Source organism: Phalangium opilio, unplaced genomic scaffold (genome assembly GCF_054372755.1).
Source record: "Phalangium opilio isolate 3A_F unplaced genomic scaffold, DU_Popi_V2 ptg000217l_1, whole genome shotgun sequence".
Lineage (NCBI taxonomy): Eukaryota > Metazoa > Arthropoda > Arachnida > Opiliones > Phalangiidae > Phalangium > Phalangium opilio.
In genome coordinates this window covers 11,449,099-11,457,892 of record NW_028324218.1, presented here as the reverse complement: position 1 = coordinate 11,457,892, position 8,794 = coordinate 11,449,099, and positions in this window count along the sequence as shown.

Here is an 8,794-nt window from a genome sequence, read left to right as displayed (position 1 = left end):
TCCTGAATGATTAACTATGCATATAGGTCTTATAATTAGTAAAAGAATGGATGAAACGAATGACTTGGTTTTTCCTCTTCACCCTCCCATTAAGTGCCACAATGCACGAACGAAACAGAAGAGCATTTCGGGGAAGAAGGTGCCATGAAATCAACCACAAATTCCATGGTTCCCCCATTCTATGGCCTGATACCCTACAAGGTTCGCGTTGAAGTATAGTTGCCTGAATAGTAAACAATTGAAGCCTGTCATGGGGCCCATAATGACAAAATAAACGTGGTTGAGTGAGCTTTCATTCTGTAACCTTCAATGTGACTTTGGTCTTGATGCCATAAATAGATTGGCTTTTTGGAGCCACCAAAGGGTAAAATTGTCTGGCACCTCCGGTGAAAACGTTCGATAAATCTTCAAAGTAATACAGTGACAGCGGTTTAGAGATTCCATGGCATTAACGTCTTATTTGATATTAAACATTCTTAGTGACACTAACCCTTTATGCGGTGTTCAAATCCCCTCCAGTATGAATAACCCTACGTTTAGTAGATTAATTCTGTTATTTTCACGACCTATGTTTTTTATTAAACCTAATACGTATTCATTTTTAATGGGTACTCAGTGAGAACGAATTTTGGTGTAGCTAATTGTTAAACAAGCCGTCGCGCGAGAGAAAGTTTTTTTTGGACACGACTGTACCATAGATTTACCAAGGAGAATGAATAAGAGGAGAGCCTCGTTCTAGAAGGGTGCAGGTATAATAAACGATGCAGATGCTGCATACAATTGTGCGCACCTTCGGCGCGCTGGCCGTTGGTAAAGGCGCGTCACGTGATCGTTGTTGGAAACGAGGGATATTCAATTTATAAATTAGCTCATGAGGCTAGAGTAAGCGCGTGCCAGCTGGTTTATGGCGCTTTAAGGTATAATGGTGTACCACAAAAAGTGTTGTTATAACAACTGTACCAGCAACACCAGGTATACAAGCGCAGAAATAAATAAATGAATAAATGTTGTGAAAGGTGCGACTTTTTAGTCCCATCTTTCACAACAGCGGGGTCTAAAAAACACCGTAAGAAATTAGACCCGAGTCACCTAATCAATCAGAAGAGAGAATTTCTCCTTCAGGGGGAGGACGACTGACCTAAAGTTCGAATCTTTTTCAAACGATGGCGCTCAGATCTGCGGGGAATAACACAATTCTATCCCCCGTGTAGTAGGTATTAGAGTGGATATTTAGAAGTTTTCCTTCTATAAACCATCCCTGTACCGGAATTCAGTTAACTATTTATTATTATTTAACGCTATACTAACGCCGATAGAAATAACTGTCATGAAGGCTTTAATGTATTGAACAGTAGGTGAGACGAACCTGATCTCGCATCTTTGAAAATGGGGATTTTTTTTTTCCAAGCGCGGTTAAGATTACCAGTGAAAGGGAATGGGCTTGCGTTACTGATCAGGGATAGATAGCGACCTGAACCAGAGGGGATGTTCACCTCGACATTTTTCATTAAGGGGGAAGACCACTGAAGACAACCCAAAATAGTTCGAGTCCAGTGTTCAAAATAATAGCCCCATATGGTTAAAATTTTACTCACTTATAGTTTAAACCCTCTCCTAGCGATTAAAATAGTTTTCATTATTTTTAACTCAATATTTAAGTGAGAATATTTTTTCCCGCTGGTGAAGTTTTGGTTGTAGTTATTCAAGACCAGCTCTTACAATTCAATACCTAATTTTTTGCCCTATATGTCATGCTGTATCGATTAAAATAATTTTCAATTAAATCCGTCCACCTGACCTGTGAACACCTGAGAATGTTACGGGAATTTTATCTTTGGATAGCACAAATTCTTACATTGACCACCATTACGCGGGTGGTTTGCCCCTCGCGTGACACCGTTGCCCCCTTTTCAATAGAAACGCTTGTAATATCTGTAAAGTTTTTTTTTCTTCAAACTACAATACCTAAAAAACTAGAGCTGTACTTCTCTTCCCTATTGAAAGTACATTTAGTATAGCTTTGAAGGCACTGAAGTATTCATCTGAAACATGGTGACATTTAAGAGGGTCTGGACTAGGCCTAATGCACAATAAATGTAGCGCTATTCGAAAGAAGGGATAATTTGAGTGTCAGATAAGGTGTGAGTCTTGCTCCTAAAATGTACACATAGTTTACGGTTAGTGAGTGAACCTTTGCATCATTTTAATACAGTAATGGCAGTGCTGCGTATGCAAAAGTCATACTCTTCTCTCTTAGCTCAGTGTCACCCCCTACCATACTCTTCTCTCTTAGCTCAGTGTCACCCCCTACCATACTCTTCTCTCTTAGCTCAGTGTCACCCCCCTACTGGGCTCGTACAGTATCCCCTCTTACAAGAGCGAGCCCAGATGGAGGGATACACAGTCTACGCCCCTCTCTACCGCCACTAGTAGTCAATTTTGTTACAACGAGATCAGTTTAAAATTTAGCAAAACTTTTCCTAAGACTTTATATCGCTAACCAACTTCGAAATTAAAATGTATATGGCAACAGAGTTAAGTCTTCCTTAATCACCCCTAAGATAAAATCAAGTTAATCGAAAAGAAAAGGACCACCAAGTAAAGTTCTTAGTCGCAAAAAGCCCCATCGACATTATAGGAAGAAATATTACGACAATACCATCGACATTATAGGACGAAATATTACGGCAATACCAAGTATCAGACGAACGACCACGTCTCTTTTCGACGCCAGACCGTTTGTGAGCCAAACAAAATGTAGAGAGGAAGGCTAGCAGTTCAGTTTCACTCGTTACTTGACTAACTCGGCTAATTTCAGAGGGCCCGACAACACTGCACTGCAGTTAAAGCTGAGAGAGGGGGAAAAATATCTCTAGCCCTTTTAGTGGAAGCTATCTATATTTAGAACAATAAAATAACATAAAAATTACTTTAAATTAATCTAAATCGATTAAAACTGGTTGTATTTCTGACTCCCTTTAATTATTAAAAATCATTTAGTAAAGTAAATATTATTTGAACACCCGGGAGAGGGTCAGTGAGGCCTAATTTCAAGAAGGATAAACTAGAATTTTGTTGGTGATAAGCGGGAATAGCCCCGAAATCCACGAGCAGCAAAATTCTTTGACGAAGCGAAAGAAGCCTTTCTAAATCGCATTCACAGTCTCCCGTATTAACCCCTCCCCTCGGTAGTTCTGTACAACAAAAGAACTTCAAAATCTCGCTGCGGGGGCCAGCCGACCAGTTTTACCTTTGCCTTTCGTTCCGCCAGTCTTTATGCCAGCATAGAAGGAAAAATTCTACATAGTATGAGAAGTTCAGAGTTTAGCCTATACCCAGATAGGGTGCCCTCTAGGAATTAAGTATTGAAGCTGTCTAAATTTGAAGTTTTTCTGGTGCAGCTCTTTTATTAGTGGACGGATTTAATTGAAAATTATTTTAATCGATACAGCTCAAAATTGTCTTTCGAATGACATATTGGACAAAACATTAGGTATTGAATTGTAAGAGTTGGACTCGAATAACTACATCCAAAACTTCACCGGCGGGAAAAAATATTCTGACTTAAATATTGAGTTAAAAATAATGAAAAATATTTTAATCGTTAGGAGAGGGTTTGAACTATAAGTCAGTAAAATTTTATCCGTATAGGGCTATTATTTTGGGGACTGGACTCGAAGTAAAACGGGCTATTTTGATTAGTCTTCAGTAGTCTTCCCCCTTCAAGTGTCTCCGCCAGAGTCACCGCAGGCGCAATCTGCGGGCTTAAGCGCATGCGCGACTTTGTACGCTGAGAAGTAGCGGTAACCATGGTAACAAGGGAACGCCACAGTACCGTTTTAGGAATGAGGGCTACGTGCATTTTGTCTGACTCCGGGCCTCCCCTTATGCATCCTCCTTGCCTATATTGATTATCTCTCCGTCTTTCTCTCCTCTTTGAAGTAATGATCTTACTAACAGCAACAGTCATACTTCATGAGACTTATTACGTAAATATTAGAAAGCCTTTATTAAAATCTATACACCGTGAAATATTCTCCTTCCTAGGGATACACCGATATCTATTAGAATTTTAGTTTGGTTATCTCTAACATGGACGAAAAAATACTGAAGAACCGGATAGTAGGGGCATAATGGGGGAATCAACGTTCTAAAGAGGAAGCAGCGATAACTTGCTTAAAAAGTTAGAGAACTGCCCCCATTGACCGCCAACACATGTGGAATAAGGCATTTCAGAGTGCCCCACTTGTTTCGACAATTTCAATAGCCTCCAATCTATGAATGTTAAAGCCTTTATCCAGCTGAAGTGGACGTTTAAAGTTTCAGGCGTGCCTTAGTCATTGTAACAGCACTAGAGTTTGAATTTGAAGCTTCTTTGATTTGTACGAAGCTAACATCGATATTTAAAGGTATTGGTTAAAATTTCCATTCGAGGCTATAGAAATTGTCTAAACAAGATGGGCACTCTGAATATCTTAGTCCAAATGTGTGCCAATTTCCAATGAAACTAAATATTTTAGACCCCATGTTCATTGACACTTTTCACTCAGTCTAACCCAAAGAACACGCCCTTTAATTGTTGGCAGACTTATCAGAAACATCCCAAGCAAAACAAAACAGTAGCGAAGGATAGCCCCAAAATGCATGGTTAGCCTGTACCAGAAGTAGGATGAGACTAGAAGTAAAGAGCTCTAGCATTGGTAAGAAATTTGAGGATTTTATGCCGCTTCCATCGAGCCTACGCTAGAGAAAAAAAATTGGTCGAGTTCCGAAAACATTTCCTACCCCCTTCCCCTCAACCTAAAGCCGCGGAACACGGGCGCGGGTGCTTGAATCTAGTTCGGCCGTCTACCGCCGCGAGCGTCTCGAGTTTTGGAGGGAAAATTCAGTAACCGCTACCAGAGGGCCAACCGTTGGTGTGTTATCAAGAATATTCACTTTCGCCAAGTGAACAATTTGGTTAGCTCAGTACTTCTAGTCTCATCTTACTTCTGGCTGTACGCATGCATTACCAACTCTACGGTGACGAGAGACCTTGAAAAATATTGAAAGGTTCAAAGTACGACTCAAAGTCAATTTATTGTATAGCGGTAATCATGAAAAAGGAGTCTTTTATTCAAAAATAAGTCAATCTGAAGTGATTACATAATATTATACACAAAAAATATTAAAATTCTTCTTCACTAGAATCTTATGGGTACCTTTGATTCAATATTGTTGCACTTCGTGTTTAAATTAATCAGGCCTCCTACGTCCATTGGTGCGACAATAGCTGTCCCGCCATTGTTAGCGTTCGCAGTATTTGATTCGGTGCAACTAAAAGTACATATACGAAAACATTTTTCTTATTCATTATAACTTAACTGTATATCAGTGGAATAGTAAATAATAGTTGCGCCTTTAAAATCTCATGAACCTGCAAATTATAGCTATTCCCAAATTCGACGATGAACTTGGTTCAGATCCTATATGCAGTTCTAAGAGAATGGCTTGCGCGGACCAATGAGAAAGGAAGGTGTTACTGGAGTGGCCGTGTGGAGCGACTTCAACTTGGGTTGGTGCGTAATACAGCTATGCCATCTGTGTGCTAAAACTTGTACTATGTTACAAAGTTTGATCATGGGGTCAAGGGCAGGCATAGTTTTTATTTAATTTAGCTATCAAAACAGCAATATTACACCATATTACTCGCGTTAAGCCGCGTACCGAAGTCAAAGATACGCGGCCAGTTAGGAAATTTGTTTGAATATCTTTAAATTATTTTCCCTATAGAAGGCGCTTCAGTCGCACTCACCAACCCTAACATGTAGCGCCTCTGGTGGATTCTGTGCTGCACATATCGTTACGATTTACGCGTGTTGTAGGTATTGTATCTCCACTCCAGTAACACCTTACTTTCTCTATCCGCGGACCAAAGACACCAAACTGAAACTAGCTCTTATGAAAAGTGGACAAAACAAGATGCATAGGCAGAACAGTTAGTAGTCCAGGGTCAGAAAAAACTGACTTATAACTTGTCTATTTGGTAAGCCAAGCCAATCAAGGGTTATAGACCATTCCATTAATTACACGAAGTGAAACCAACACACAGGTGGGTGGGGGGTCATCGAAGGTTATTTCCCTCGCGCCAGGAAACAACGCCTATAGAGCCCGACCTCACGAAGAAAATAAACAAAGATATGGCGACCTCCCTTCCTGAAGAGGAAGGCTAAAAATGTTATGCCGTTATAAAGAATCAAGAACGAAGATAAAATTTATTACGATCGTACTTAACGTTATTTTTAGTAATCGGTATAGTAACATCTCCTGAACTCCTTTCAAACAATCGATGATTAGACACAGCTGAAAATTATAAAATATAAGATGAATTTTAAATTTATATTAAGCGTGAATTAGTAAAACTGGACAAAATCACGAAACACTTGAAAATACCTTGTTTGAAAGCATTCTGTCTCAAATAAACCCATTTCGAAAAGGGGCCGCACTAGCTTGATATAGGGTTAAGACGGAACATCCGGTATATGAATCCAAAGACGTGTCAAGTTACCATTCTACCAAAAAGTGCAAAATCCTTTTATTTGAAGCCCCATCTAAAGTCTTTGGATCCACATATTGCATGTTCCTTAACCCTTTATCTTGCAGACGATATTGCGCCACCCTCACCCTTTTGAAAATGGAGTATTGCGAATGGTTTCTCGAATCAACATTTGAAATGCTTTACTCCCAGCATGGAAGAACCTGAGACCATTAAACACAGAAGAAGAACTAAGGGATGGAAAGGCGGCCTAATGTTGAAACTCCCGTCGTCCAAAAGTACAGACCCCTCTTACATATCCTCCCTACCTTAAAACGGAAGGCATGAAACGTTTGTGCGCACTGTTTTCGCGCATCTATTTTATGCTATTTGTTTTTACGTCCGTCTAAGGGACTACCTTATAATTCAAGTTTTTAAAGACCATTAAAAAGATTACAAGTTGGGAAAACCAAAATATTACCTCTCCGTGTCGAGAAGATTATATAACCTTAAGTATCCAATGAAAACGTCGACCTTTTTGCCCTCATCCTTTCCCGCGCTTTGCGCTTCCGCATTTCATCCTTACTCTCAACATTATCTTCCTCCATTTTACATACAAAAATCAAATACTCACAAAAAGAAGTGGCAAAAACCTGCTGGCTCTTTACAACCACTTAATTTGACTTAATATCCAATTTCCAACAACAATAATATACCGGTAGTTTAATTGACAACCTACTAGCATCGAAATTCTCATTAAGAATGACTCCCGCGAATAAAAAAGGGCAATTTTCAACTGGGTGGGCGTTATCTCATTAGATTTGAAAAATATCATTTGTCTTTTTTAACAATGCCTAACCGTTTGGATTTTTTTAAAGCAATCTTAGCACCAAAAAATATTTTTTGATACAAAATAAATGTTTTATATTCTTATTAAGAATAAAACAAGAGGATAAAAAAGGTCTGTCCTCTCGTAATTTTTTAAGCTTTTATCATGATTACTCTATACAACAGTAACAAGGAGTGTAAACCCATTAGTGGAAGCAGTATTTTTTTCCCAAAACAATCTCGCTTATGTTTATCCTCTCTAGACTTCGCTAAAAACGTATTACTCCTACATAAAATATTAATAGACAGGAAAGGATTCATACCATTAAAGGAGCGCAATATTATCCATATTTTCATTTCATATACAGAGAAAAGAAATTATTATGTTTCTGAGAGGAGCTTCCCATTTTTGTTGTTGTTTTGAAAAAATATATCGCAATGCACGGGCCTTGATAGATATAGGAGGCAATGAATGAAATATATCACAATGCACGTGCCTTGATAGATATAGGAGGCAATGAATGAAATATATCACAATGCACGGGCCTTGATAGATATGAGGCAATGAAGGAAATATATCGCATGCACGGGCCTTGGTAGATATAGGAGGCAATGATAATCTCTCTCTTTGCACGAGAGGTTTATCTTTAATATTTAAATAAATATAATTATTTTTAATTATTTTAATCTTCAATAATTAACATTAATAATAATTAAATCGTTTAAAATAAAGTTATACCTATTATCTTCTCAAACTTTGCTAATATTGACGTTTAAAGTGAAGGGTACCCCTCTTGGCCGCTTTTTTCAAATTTGGGGTATATATACGATTCGTTTCCATTATAATAGTAAGGAAAAAGCGCAATTGCGAAAACCTTTGGTGGCGATCCCACCTTAGGGAGGCTAGACGTTTCTCGTAACCCTAGCTGATCGCCGCGTATATCCTAAAACAAAACGATGATAATGGAGTAGAAGCCAATGATACAGATTGGTGTCTATGTGGAATAGACGGAAGACCAGTGGATGGTGGTGTTAGAAGCCAGTGTAAGTGCAGACTGGTGTCAATGTGGGATTGACAAAGAACAGAAGATGGTGGTGTTGGAAGCCAGAAAAGTACCAGACTGGTGTTCATGTGGGATAGACGAAGACCAAACATGGTGGTGTGAGAACTCAAGTATAGAGTAGCCAACGGAGAGAAATACAATTTTCCAAATTTCTGTGAACTGTCAATGCGGTCCGGAAATTGGGAATACGTTTGCTCCGATACGCAAACTGCGAACGCGGTCACGTGAGTGTAACAACAGACAGACACACAGACACACAGACACACAGACACACAGACACACAGACAGACACACAGACAGACACACAGACACGGCCGTTACAGAACCTCTCCTGGACTACGTCACACGGAGAGGTAAAAAGAACACGTTACGGCACGAAAGAACTGGG